The sequence below is a fragment of the Pseudorca crassidens genome, chromosome 5 (genome assembly GCF_039906515.1).
Source record: "Pseudorca crassidens isolate mPseCra1 chromosome 5, mPseCra1.hap1, whole genome shotgun sequence".
In the NCBI taxonomy this organism is placed as follows: Eukaryota; Metazoa; Chordata; class Mammalia; order Artiodactyla; family Delphinidae; genus Pseudorca; species Pseudorca crassidens.
The window spans coordinates 6,793,881-6,808,012 of NC_090300.1; the positions used below are offsets into that span (position 1 = coordinate 6,793,881).

General features: G+C 42.3%; 1 protein-coding gene across 5 annotated transcripts in view; it reads left to right on the forward strand.

The window, feature by feature from the left end:
• THRB (thyroid hormone receptor beta) overlaps positions 1 to 14,132 on the forward strand; it is a 386,891-nt gene that overhangs the window by 72,810 nt on the left and 299,949 nt on the right. For 2 of the 5 annotated variants that reach the window (XM_067737346.1, XM_067737345.1), the window contains exon 2: positions 3,363 to 3,427. The exons of the other annotated variants lie outside the window; for them this stretch is intronic. The gene's annotated coding sequence lies outside the window, so the exon portion shown is untranslated. The remainder of the gene's footprint in view (positions 1 to 3,362; positions 3,428 to 14,132) is intronic. 5 annotated transcript variants of the gene reach the window in all.

Here is a 14,132-nt window from a genome sequence, read left to right on the forward strand (position 1 = left end):
ATTCTGAATTCTTTTTTAGGTAGACTGCCTATTTCTTCTTCATTTGTTAGGTCTGGTGGGTTTTTATCTTGCTTCTTCATTTGCTGTGTGTTTTTCTGTCTTCTCATTTTGCTTATCTTACTGTGTTTGGGGTCTCCTTTTTTCAGGCTGCAGGCTCGTAGTTCCCGTTGTTTTTGGTGTGTGTCCCAAGTGGCTAAGGTTGGTTCAGTGGGTTGTGTAGGCTTCCTGGTGGAGGGGACTAGTGCCTGTGTTCTGGTGGATTAGGCTGGATCTTATCTTTCTGGTGGGCAGGTCCACGTGTGGTGGTGTGTTTTGGGGTGTCTGTGGACTTATTATGATTTTGGGCAGCCTCTCTGCTAATGGGTGGTGTTGTGTTCCTGTCTTGCTAGTTGTTTGGCATAGGATGTCCAGCTCTGTAGCTTGGTGGTCGTTGAGTGAAGCTGGGTGCTGGTGTTGAGATGGAGATCTCTGGGAGATTTTCACCGTTTGATATTTCTTGGAGCTCGGAGGTTTCTTGTGGACCAGTGTCCTGAAGTTGGCTCTCCCACCTCATAGGCACAGCACTAACTCCTGGCTGCAGCATCAAGAGCCTTTCATCCACATGTCTCAGAATAAAAGGGAGAAAATGTAGAAAGAAAGAATTAGTAGAAGTAGAAAGAAAGAAAGAAAGAAAAGAGGGAGGGAGGGAGGACGGAAGGAAGGAGGGAAGGAAGGAAAAAAGAAAGAAAGAAGATAAAGTAAAATAAAATAAAGATAAAATATAATAAATTTATTAAAATAAAAAATAATTAAGAAAAAATATTAAAAATACAAAAAACAAAAAAATGGACGGATAGAACCCTAGAACAAATGGTGTAAGCAAAGCTATATAGCATAAATCTTGCTCTCAAAGTCCACCTCCTCAATTTGGGATGATTCGTTTTGGATACATGTATTCCGCAGGTGCAGGTACATAAAGTTGATTGTGGAGCTTTAATCCGCTGCTCCTGGGGCTGCTGGGAGGGATTTCCCTTTCTCTTCTTTGTTCTCACAGATCCCAGGGTCTCAGCTTTGGATTTGGCCCCGCCTCTGCCTGTAGGTCACCGGAGGGCGTCTGTTCTTCGCTCAGACAGGACGGGGTTAAAGGAGCCGCTGATTAGGTGGCTCTGGCTCACTCAGGCGTGGGGGAGGGAGGGGCACGGAGTGCGGGGGCGGGCCTGCGGCGCTGCCGCCGTGACGTTGCACCAGCCTGAGGCGCGCCGTGCGTTCTCCTGAGGAAGTTGTCCCTGGATGCCGGGACCCTGGCAGTGGCGGGCTGCACAGTCTCCCCGGAAGGGGGTGTGGATAGTGACCTGTGCTCGCACACAGGCCCCTTGGTGGCGGCAGCAGCAGCCTTAGCGTCTCATGCCCGTCTCTGGCGTCCGCGCTGTTAGCCGCGGGTTGCGCCCGTCTCTGGAGCTCCTTTAAGCAGCGCTCTTAATCCCCTCTCCTCGCGCACCAGGAAACAATGAGGGAAGAAAAAGTCTCTTGCCTCTTTGGCAGGTCCAGACTTTTCCCCCGACTCCCTCCCGGCTAGCCGTGGCGCACTAGCCCGCTGCAGGCTGTGTTCACGCCGCCAACCCCAGTCCTCTCCCTGCGCTCCGACCGAAGCCCGAGCCTCAGCTCTCAGCCCCGCCCGCCCTGGCAGGTGAGCAGACAATCCTCTCGGGCTGGTGAGTGCCGGTCGGCCCTGATCCTCTGTGCGGGAATCTCTCCGTTTTGCCCTCCGCACCCATGTTGCTGTGCTCTCCTCCGCGGCTCCGAAGCTTTCCCCCTCCGCCACCCGCAGTCTCCGCCCGCGAAGGGGCTTCCTAGTGTGTGGAAACTTTTCCTTCTTCACACCTCCCTCCCAGAGGTGCAGGTCCCATCCCTATCCTTTTGTCTCTGTTTATTCTTTTTCCTTTTGCCCTACCTAGGTACGTGGGGGGGTTTCTTGCCTTTTGGGAAGTCTGAGGTCTTCTGCCAGCGTTCAGTAGGTGTTCTGTAGGAGTTGTTCCACGTGTAGATGTATTTCTGGTGTATCTGTGGGGGGGGAAGGTGATCTCCGCGTCTTACTCTTCCGCCATCTTCCCGGAAGCCCCTGTGGTAGAGTTCTTGTTGCTGCACATCCTTGATAACATTTGGTAATGTCAGCCTCTTAAATTTAACCCATCTAAAATGTATTTTATTGTGGTCTGAAAAAGCATTGCCTTGATTTCTAATGAGGTTGAATGTCTTTTCATACTTATTTACCATCGATGTTTCCTTTTTTGTGAATTGCTGCTCATATCAACCCCCTATTTCTTAGTTCATAGGGTTGTGTGTGTGTGTGTGTGTGTGTGTGTGTGTGTGTGTGTGTGTATGTGTGTGTACCGTGGCCAGATTTATCAGTCTGTTCTTTTATGCCTAGTAATTTTTGAATTTTGCTTAAGAAATCCTTCCATCCCTATTTTATATTTTTTCTAAATGTTTTAAAATTTTACCTTTATATTTAAGTCTACAATGCATCTGGAGTGGATTTTTCTGTTCTATTGCATGAGATAGGGATCCAATTTCATTTTTCTCATTTGAAAAACAGTTATACTAGCATAATTTCCCGTCTTGGTCTTCAATGCCAAGGCTTTCATAAATTAAAATTTCGATTATGTGAGACTGCTTTTGGTCTTTCTATTCTATTTCGTTGGACCATCTGTTTCTGTGTGAGCACCTCAGGTTTGCTTTCCTTTTCCTCTTTTGTTTTCCATTCTTCTGCCCTGCTCTAAGGATCCTGGATCTTTCATTCCATAATTCACTTATATCCAAGGTCAGCCAGTTTATTAGGAGCATCCTGATAGATTCCATAGTGTATCAATAGCAGAACAAACAGGGCTATCTCTTGCTTATGGTGATATCCTCTCATAGTACATGCCAGTATGTTATAAAGTCCCCATCGCCACCAGGGTGACCATGGCAAACAGGAGTGAAGGGGGCAAGGAATATGTTCTGTCACTCTTTTCTCTAAGATTTCACTACAATTTCTTTTTCATATGTGCCACCATATCACTCTGTTGACTCAGTTTTTTTCTTCTAAACAGCTGTCATTCAGGTCTCCCTCAACTCTGCACCCTGTACTTCCTAATTATGTTTTCTAATAAATGCAGTACTTTATATTTTCCTCTCCAAATTTTATCTAATTCATTTTATCAGATCATTTTATATACATGATTATATTATTTCAACTATTCACAACCATTCAGTGATGATAATCCTCTCTATCTGCATCCACATCGATACAGTTTTTGACAGGAGAAAGCTCAATAGTTCAATTGACGTTGATTAATTAATTCTCAGCTGTTCAACTCATCTATTCATTCTTTGTCATTTAGGTCACATCCTACTATCTTACCCCAGGATACCTTACAAGACTTTGTCAAGCATCTTGCTGAAATAGGTATGTGATGCCACTGGTATACCTTGATGCAAATGCACATAAAATATAATTTAACATATTTGTTTTATCATATTGTCAAATAGCACATATCATATATTTGTTTATGTCTCCTCCCCAACCCATTGCTACTCTTTATTGGTTACCTTATTTCACTTTCTTTCAATAATATTCATAAACCATGTATTTAAGTATAACTTCTAGAATTACAGGTGTTACCGGTATGATATTGTTTCCCACACCCACTTTTCTCCCCCCACTGCCCTCAGGTCCCGCTTTTGATAATCAAGACAAAATTTACTTTTCTCATCTACAACAATGAGAAAAACTTTTTGTTGGTTGCTTGTTTCTCTCCATTACTTCTGAAGATCTAATGCACCTGAGCCTAGAGACTTAAACACAATTAGGTACTCACTTTCCATCTTCTCATTTTTTCAGTCTACTACTAAAATTAACCATTTCAGGTCTCTTCTTTACAGTTTGAGGGTCATTCTTCCTGATAAACATGACAAAAGCCACAGGGAGAAGGACCGTTTTCCTTCCCCTTTGTCATATGCTACATTGCACCATCTGGCTCAAGCCAGGAGTCTAGCCCTTCCTATTCTTCTTGCCCTGAACATAACCAAAATGCATTTTTACTTACTCAGCATTTTCTTTGCAAGCTTCAGCTCATCCTTTACTCCAGCTTTATTGATTTTATTCTGACATGTGACCATGCTGCTGACAACCAAATTGTGCTAGGGAAGGTGAAAGAAAGCTTGTCAAGACTTAGTGAAGCTGAACCTTAAACAAACACCAATCTTGCTGGTTACACTGATAATTAATCCTGCTGAGAGCATATTCCCAAAAGAGGATTGGAGGCTAAGAGATGGGTTTGATCACATGAGATAGAGACACCCATCAACTCTATGCCTGATGCTGCTACCGTATGGCAAAGAACATTCTTTACAATATCTGAAGGATGTCTCTGAAATAACATCTGTGCCTAAGAATAGCAATGCTGTCCATTGCGTTGATTTTCAGTAGCCGATGCCAGACACATAGTAGTACTCAATAGAAATTTGTTTATTGACAAAATGAGAACAATAAATATTGGAGGAGAGGAAAAAGGATTATTTCCTTCAAGTCACATGAGGGACTAAAGTTGAGAATATGGATTTAATTGTTTATACTGTCTTTGGACTGATTCGACATTTTTCACTTTAAGATTCTGGCCACTTTGATCCACAGGGAAACGTTAGTGGTGAAAATATAGAATCTGCTTCTTGGAAAATGCATTGCTTAGACAGATTAAAGACACATAAGCTAGAGAAAGTATGCAAATCTTCCTTGTTTGAATGGAAGGGAAAGGAGGCAATGGAAGGAATTAGTGGAAATTTTCAAATCTTAGTCTCTTTCTGATATTTTTGATAAAAGCCGCTGGGAGTGAGTCAAGAAGGAAGACTAACAAGTTCATCCGCCAAAAAACAACTGCTATTTTCTCTTGAATGTTAGTAATTAAAACTGTTTTAATACTCTCAGTTATTCTCGGTTAAGTTTGCAGAAAAATGTGTATGTGTGTGTGTGTATAGGTGAAAAGAGAGAAAGAAAGAAAGAATCATTTTTCTTTCCCTAGGGTTCAATAGTTTAATATATAATGTAATCCAGGGCTTTGCAGAAATGAGCTTGTTTAACAACTCCTGGTACTGCGTGTAGTAATCTCTAAGTTTGCTCAAGTCCTTTTGGAAATAGGCATGGCAGAAATGATAGATTACTAATCAGTTCCCTGTGTATTTGTATTGATTCTATAGCTCACTGTTCACACTTGCTTAAACACTCATTCAAACTGAGACCCTTTTTTGGTTAAAAAAAAAGTACGCAGTGATATGAACTGTGTTAACTGGTGACTAGCTGGAAGGGAGAGGTTTTCCTCAGCCACAGATCCAACTTCAGTTCAGGGTTTGCTATTTTTAATCACAGAACTTTGAAACTTAATTCAGTTAAAGAGGGAGGAAGTTGTCAGGGGAGGGTAGCTAAAAGTTCATGCTAAATTTACTTAGAACCAGATTGCGTTCATTAATATTTATACGTCTCTGGTTGGGAAGGGCGATTACGCTCCTTTAAAAACACTGGGTATTCATTATCCGCGTATCGCGTGGCCTTCTGATCAGGGAAGGTGGGTTTTCATTGTGCGATCAGTGGAGATACAGATGGAAACCATCTGGTGCCTCATCCCTTGTCTGTCAAAGCCTCGTCTTGTCTCTCACATGTCAACGATGAATGGAAGGATTTCAATCTCGAGCTGAACAATGCAGCTCGAATCCCTCAGCTAGCCAAGGGGTTCTTGGCAAGCGTTGATGGGCTTAATATTTTAAAGAAACCAGCAATCATTTTAATTCATTAGTTGAGGCCTGTTGTTCTAGGCAGTGTTTTTGATTTGTATTTTGGGCATTGGCTTTGTTTTTGACTCACAAGCGTATTCCATATGGGCATATTTTCTTTTACACAGTGTAACTCGTGGGGACAAAAGTGGGAGTTTTATCAGATAAAATGACCAAAATGCTGAGAGTTCTTTTAATCATCTTCTGTATTGATTATGATTCATATTAAGAGTTACCAAAATTTTCCTTGTTAGCTAAGAGCATAAATCAGAGAACACAGAATTTAATTAACCTAACTATAGGCAATACGTCTAAAAATCCATGCATTTCCTATCTCAGTTCCTTTGAGATAAGGAAACTTGGTGCAGAGCTGTCTTAGAGCACCTTGGGTCCACACTCTAGTGGCTGGCTGGCTGGCTGCCTGTGGAGGTGACTTCCGGGATGGAAGCAAAGTAACCAACCCACATGGTTAGCTTTGACAGTCATACTCTAGCTAATAAAGAACAGGTTGGTTTTGCTGCATTCCACATTGAGAAGAAAGAGGTGAATCACCAAAAAGCAAGTTGATGTCAGAGCCCTATTCAGAAACTCATTTCCAGGGTACATCCTGGGGTTGGTAGAGATTCAGCTCAGCTCTTTACACCTGCCAAGACTGTGGTGGCCATTACAGCAGTTATAAGCCCACCACTGACATGAGTGTGGAGAGTGGACATATGTATACATATAACTGATTCACTTTGCGGTACAGCAGAAACTAACACAACATTGTAAAGCAACTATACTCCAATTTAAAAAAAAATTCATAAGCTTGAAAAAAAAGATTGTGCATTGCACTGTATGTAAATTTTACCTTAAAATAAATAAAGAGTTCATAATATGCAAGAAGAAAAGAAAGAGAGAACACATAACAGGCAAATTCTTTTATTTATTGTAATGATTGTTGTGTTGATACATAGTGCTTATTACCTGCCAGGTACTGTTCTACGATGCTATATAGACTTTCATTCATGTAATCCTTGCAACCACTCCAATAGGTAAATTCTATTATTATCCTCATTTTACGGATGAGGAAACTGAAGCCCGAAGAGATTAAGGACTTGCCCAAACTCCATAGCTTTTAAATGGCAGCATAGGGATTCAAATCCAGATAGCCAGTCTCTGAAATCTGTGTGCATATCCTGCAAATTGTCTCTCCCAGTCACCATTGGAGGTAGAGGTCATTCTTGTTATTTCTGTTTCAAAGATGAGGAAACTAAAGCACGTCCTTAGTCTAGGACGTATAAATTGTAGCTGTGGAGCCAGGACTCAGACTTTCTGAATCCCATTCTCTTTATACGATGGAAAATTCAGAACAGTCACTATGAGGCACCACAATAAACTCAGTCATTAGAGAAGTACTGTATTTGTTCAGGGTAATACAGTCCTAGGAAAAGGAAATATACTGATTCTTTACAGATTTACAATAATGTAATTCAACCAAATGATTATAGTTTATTTTTGACGAACATGGAATTGAAATTAACTCATTCTGACGCTACTCAATTGAGTGTTTACTGTATTTTTCTTGCCTCCAAATGTTGGTGAACGTAATCCTTAGTACGTAAAAAGCTTTTTCAGGGCTTCCCTGGTGGCGCAGTGGTTGAGAGTCCGCCTGCCGATGCAGGGGACGCGGGTTCGTGCCCTGGTCCGGGAAGATCCCACATGCCGCGGAGCGGCTGGGCCCGTGAGCCATGGCCGCTGAGCCTGCGCATCCGGAGGCTGTGCTCTGCAACGGGAGAGGCCGCAACATTGAGAGGCGTGCGTACCGCCAAAAAAAAAAAGAAAAGAAAGAAAAAAAAAGCTTTTTCAATTCAATAGGAAGAAAACTGAATAGCCACATTTTTTAAAGAATGGACAAAGAATGAAAATAAATACAAGTGGGCTATAAATTTTTTAAAATGACAAGAAGATTTAACCTCATTAAAGAATAGTAGGAACTCATCCTGTTACTAAAGTGGCACAGATTAAATAAAGTGGTGATATATAGCATCACCCTATGGTGCAAGGGAATTGTCTAAGGATGCTTTTTTTTTAAGGACAATTTTTCAATGTGTATCAATAGCCTTAAAGGGTATATACATTTTGATCTATGAATACTGCTTCTAGGGACTGATGCCAAGAATGGCATCATGAATGTGAACAAAGGCTTTTGATAGGACTTTCCTGGTGGCACAGCGGTTAAGAATCTGCCTGCCAATGCAGGGGACACGGGTTTGAGCCCTGGTCTGGGAAGATCACACATGCCACGGAGCAACTAAGCCTGTGCGCCACAACTACTGAGCCTGCGCTCTAGAGCCCACGAGCCACAACTACTGAGCCTGGATGCCACAACTACTGAAGCCCGTGCGCCTGGAGCCCGTGCTCCGCAACAAGAGAAGCCGCCACACTGAGAAGCCCGTGCACCAAGAATCCGCCTGCCAATGCAGGGGACACGGGTTTGATCCCTGGTCCGGGAAGATCCCACATGCCACGGGGCAACTAAGCCTGTGCACCACAACTACTGAGCCCACACGCCACAACTTCTGAAGCCCGTGCACTCTGGGGACCGCATGCTGCAACTACTGAAGCCCACGTACCTAGAGCCTGTGCTCTGCAACAAGAGAAGCCCCCGCTCGCCACAGCTAGAGAAAGCCCGCGCAGCAACAAAGACACAGCACAGCCAAAAAAATCAGACTTTTTTTTTTTTTTTTTTGCGGTACGCGGGCCTCTCACTGTTGTGGCCTCTTCTGTTGCAGAGCACAGGCTCCGGACGCTCAGGCTCAGCGGCCATGGCTCATGGGCCTAGCCGCTCCGTGGCATGTGGGGTCTTCCCAGACCTGGGCACGAACCCGTGTCCCCAGCATCGGCAAACGGACTCTCAACCACTGCGCCACCAGGGAAGCCCAAAACCCGACTTTTTTAATAATCGAAGAAAACATTATTTATAAAAGCAAAAATATGAAACAACTGTTAAAGTTTTGATAAAATATATTTAGCACATTCCTGTGATGGACTAAAGGCAACTTTAAAAATATGATGTCTAAAATATTTAGTAATACAGTAGGATGTAAAAGATGTAAGTGAAAAAGCAGGTTAAGAAGGTTATAAAACAATGTGTACAATACAATCATTTTTTTATGAAAAGCAAATTGATATCAAAGTGTTAATAATGTTATTTCAAAGTAGCAGTGGAGTTATTTTTATTCTTTTCCTTTCTGTTACAACAAAAAGTGAATGAAAAATCAGAAATAAAATAATACCTTTTAACTTTAAAAAATTTTTTCTACTAGATTTTTATAATCCTGAAAAAATGTGATGTTAATGAATGTAAGCAGGACTCTAGATTTATGGACATTTAATTAGGTATTGAGGCACAATGAAGGGACATAGAGTCGATTAGCCCTTTTTTTAAAATATTTATTTATTTATTTATTTATTTATTTATTTATTTATTTATTTTGGCTATGCCAGGTCTTAGTTGTGGCACACAGGATCTTCGTTGCGGTGTTTGGGCTTCTTAGTTGTGGCATGTGGACTCTTAGTTGTGGCATGTGGGATCTAGTTCCCTGACCAAGGATCAAACCTGGGCCCCCTGCACTGGGAGCGTGGAGTCCTACCCACTGGACCACCAGGGAAGTCCCCAGTTAGCCCTTTTAATTTGTATCACGTAGCACAGCGGTTCTCATGAGGTCCACTTTCTGATTCAGGAGGTGTGGATGAGGTCCAGAAATGTTCATGTCTAAGAAGTACCCCAGGGCCCAAACTGTTTCAACCATGTTCTCAATCATAGCTGGATGTCAGAATCCCTTAAAGAGCATAAAAAAAAAACCCCAGAACAATTAGGTCAAACCTCTGGGTCTTGGACTGGAAGAACTCCAAGTGCTTCTAGCTGTTGGCCAGGGCTGAGAACCACTGCTGCCACTGCGCTTCCAAGCCACCATTTTAATCCTGTATTAATTTCAGAAATTGAAAAGCTGAAGCCCTCTGTCTGCAATTAACTGAACTATAAATACTTTGAAGATCCTTAGTCACCAAACAGGTAGTTTTAATAGAGTGATTCTCCATCAACATTTTTAAGATATCCCTGGAAAGCACTTTTACAAAATTTCTCTATTTAAATATCTTGTCTTCTGCTGGATTGGAGTAGAGAATTTTCCTCTGAGAACATTTGTTGTGAAGTAAATAAAGGTTTTCTTGGAGTAGGCCATATATACCTGGGTGTTCATTCTTTTCTTTTTTTTCTTCTTTTGAAAAAATTTTTTATCTTATATTGGAGTATAGTTGATTTACAATGTGTTAGTTTCAGGTGTACAGCAGGGTGATTCAGTTATACATATATCCATTCTTTTTCAAATTCTTTTCCCATATAGAATATTGAGTAGAGTTCCCTGTGCTATATAGTAGATCCTTGTTGAGTACCTATTTTATATATAGTAGTGTGTATCTGTTAATCTCAAACTCCTAATTTATCCCTCCCCCCCACCTTTACCCTTGGGTAACCATATGTTTGGTTTTGGGGGGTTTTTTAGGTTTTTTTTTTTTAATATAAGTGTTTATTTATTTATTCATTCATTCATTCATTCATTTATTTATTTGCCATACCATGCAGCATGCAATGCAGGATCCTAGTTCCCTGACCAGGGATGGAAACCGTGCCCCCTGCAGTGGAAATGCAGCGTCTTAACCACTGGACTGCCAGGGAAGCCCCTTAAGTTTTTTTTTTTAAGTCTGTGATTCTTTTCTTTTACAGTGAAATCAGATTCAATAAACAGATTGTCCTAAAAAGTACTGATGAACATAAAATTACCCAGAATCATGCTTGATACACTACACTGGGTACAGTCCACAGTTATATAGCACTAGGACATACCTCCTTGGAAACGGTAGGGCTAACCCAGTATTACGTGTCTGCTTTACATACAAAGCAAGCGTCTGACACATGGATGAGCACTGATACTTGGAAGTCAGCAGTGGGTACTGAAGTGCATTGAATCGGTTCCAACCTCTAAATACATTGTGCTCCAAATGTGAACTATAGGTTAATTCTTGAGAACACAGAATTTACTTGCCTGTGGAAATAATGGTTAAGTCCCCTTTTTCAAAACTCAAAGCCGGGGCGACAGGAACCAGGCAAACTGGTAGCAGAGTAGGTTTTTCTCATCATCCGCCCTTTCTTTACCTCCTCAGTGTCCTCTCTTCTGCTGCAGATGACCCCTCCCAGCTGTGTCAGTCATTTATTGCTTTATAACAAACCACCCCACGACTCAGTGGCTTCAGATAAAAACGGTTTGCGATTTCTCACAGTTCTGTGGGTCAGGACTTCAGGTAGGGTTGGCCGGGCAGTTCTCTTGCTCCACTTGGTATTGGCTGGGGATCACTCATTCAGCCTATTCGGCTGTGGCCGGGCTGGGCTAGAAACTCCAAGAAGCTTTTACTCAACTGTGGGTGACCTGGTGTTTCTCCTGGGGCCTTGCCACACAGCTAGTTTGGATGTTCTTACAGTGTGGAGGTCTGAGGGGGCTCAGAACTCTCACATGGAAGCTGGCTTCCAAGAAGGAAGACGCAGAAGCTTCCAGTCCTCTTAAGTCTTGGACTAAGAAGTCCCGGGACCCAGCATATCACTTCTTCCACGTTCTATTGGTCAAAGCAAGTTACAAGGCTGCCCCAAATGTAAAAGGGAGGAGAAGTGCATCCTACCTTCAATGGGGGAGTGGCGTGTGCTTACAGGGAAGGAAAACATTGGTGACCATCTTTGGAGACGGTCTTCTGTACCATCCCTTCCCTGTTGGATTCTGGAGGAGGTTGGGATGTGAGGTCCTAACTCTTCAAAGTAAGACCCACCAATGTGGTCATGTCCCCAAAGCTCAGGGGCATCCAGAGATGCGAAAATTCCTCAGCAGCAGCTAAAAGAATGGTGAATTCATGCCTATCCCTCTTTTAGCTCCTGTTTTGTCATTAAAAAGTCAGGAATCTGGGCTTCCCTGGTGGCGCAGCGGTTGAGAGTCCGCCTGCCGATGCAAGGAATGCGGGTTCGTGCCCCGGTCCAGGAAGATCCCACATGCCACGGAGTGGCTGGGCCCGTGAGCCATGGCCGCTGAGCCTGCGCGTCCGGAGCCTGTGCTCTGCAACGGGAGAGGCCACAACAGTGAGAGGCCCGCGTACCGAAAAAAAAAAAAAAAAAAAAAGTCAGGAATCTAAGTTTGCATCTGGGGAGGAAATGGAGGAAAGTGGCCATATCAACGTTAGTTTCAGCCGTATCCGAAACCCCAAGTAACAGTGAAGTAAACAAGTTTATTTGTTTCTCCTGTGAAGTTCAGAGGCAGGCCCAGCAGTGCTGGCATAGTTTCTTTAAACCCACTGCTCCACCCTCAAAACAAAATTGGAAAAATGGCAACTCTTCCATATCTACTGCACAGATCAAATCCATATCCTTAATTCAGATGATCCTAATTCCTTACTCGTGGGTCTTTGACTCTGGGCAGTTATCCATCCATGCCACCAAATTTCCTGAATGTCCACTTTTTATGGAAATGATGCTAGCATAGCATACAGGCTTCGTGAACAATTACAAATAGACAGAATTTCAAGCCTTATAAAATTTTCCAAGCCCCCCAAAGCTACGGAGTTTCTCTTCATTTCTCAGGGTGTGAGTCACAAAATATTTGCATCAGATTTGCCTAGTGAGCGTGTTTAACGTACAGATTACTGGGCCCCATCCAAGACTTTCTAAATCAAATTCTTTGAAGGATAAGACCCAGGAATCTGCATTTTCACAAGTGTCCTCAGTGATTGTGTGTGTGTGTGTGTGTGTGTGTGTGTGTGTGGAATTTGGAGAATCATTGCCATAAAACATTGGGTAATGTTTTAAAACTTGCAGTATTTTCATTTAGCGCATCATCGTCTCAACTAAGAAGCCACTTTGCAAAAGGTGCTATAAAGAGGGTTATAAATACGTGGTTTAAGTAAATTCTTCAGTGTTCAGTGCGGGGGGGGGGATCTAAATACATAAAACTTAAGGGCAAATAAAACCTTTTTTAGAAAGTTTCATAGTCGTACAAGTAACACTAGATACAGTCACAGAAAAATCCTTTTTCATCTGTATATCTTTAGGGGGTGTGTGTGTGTGTACACATAAATGAGCAAACCATGAAAAGGGAACAGGGTTGCAGCAGACTACAACAAAGATTGAAGGGTAGCATCTGCCCTAAGAACAGCCAACTTCTGGGAGATAATTAGACAAGTTGGCATGGGTTCGAACAGGGAAGAAAAGGGAAAGAATAGGACAAACGTTTAATGACCTTGAGAACACAAACTCCCCCTCAGACAGTCACACGACAGCTGGACAGTATTGGCTTTGGACCAGGCAACCCAAGTGTGAATCTGCCTCAGTCACTTACCCAGTCCTGTGGTTATGCGTAAGTTACTTAATCCCTCTAGATCCCCATTTCTTCATTTGTGAACCTGGATGATGAAAGAACCAACATAATCAGTGACACACGTGCTGGGGAGAGTTAGCAAGGAAAACAGCAGGAGATGTTGGCATGAGATGGGCACTCAGTGGCACCCATGGGAGAGGGGCCAAAGCTAAAAAGACTCTGTCTTGTGAAATGTAGCTAATCAATAGTGCTATTTTAAATTCATATTAAATATTGCATATTTAATTCAAGAGTGACCAAAACCAAGGCCACCCATGCTTTTAGGGTTTCTGGCTGTAGACGGATGGTGAGCCAAGTTAGAATATTTGTAGGTAGAAGAAAACTTCAAGAGGAGCTAATAACTGAAGCCCATCATTTTGACCTTTGAGTTTCTAAGAACTAAATGACAGCTCATTGGTGATATTGCTCTAGTTTTCTATACTAGCAAGTTATTTTTTGCTGGTTGCAGTCAGAACATGTGAGGATGACACTGATTCACTCAAGAAATTATTCTAACTCAATGGGACATGACCTCAATTTCACCCAATTACATTTTCGATCTAGAGGAGTCCTAGGAGATAATTTAGGCCTATTTTATAAATATTTATTGTTAAACCAGGAAGAAATGACTCGCCCCAAGGCAGGTGGTGTCTTCGTGATTCGACCCATGTTCCTTCTCCTCTGCCGTAATACTTTGGCCAGGGATTCTGGGCCAGCCCTTTCTTTCTTTTTTTAATTGAAGTATAGTTGATTTATAGCATTGTGCCAATCTCTGCTGTAGAGCGAAGTGACTCAGTTATACACATATAAACAGTCTTTCCTTTAAATATTCTTTTCAATTATGATTTATCATAGGATATTGAATATAGTTCCCTGTGCTATATACCTTGTTGTTTATCCATCCTCTGTATAATA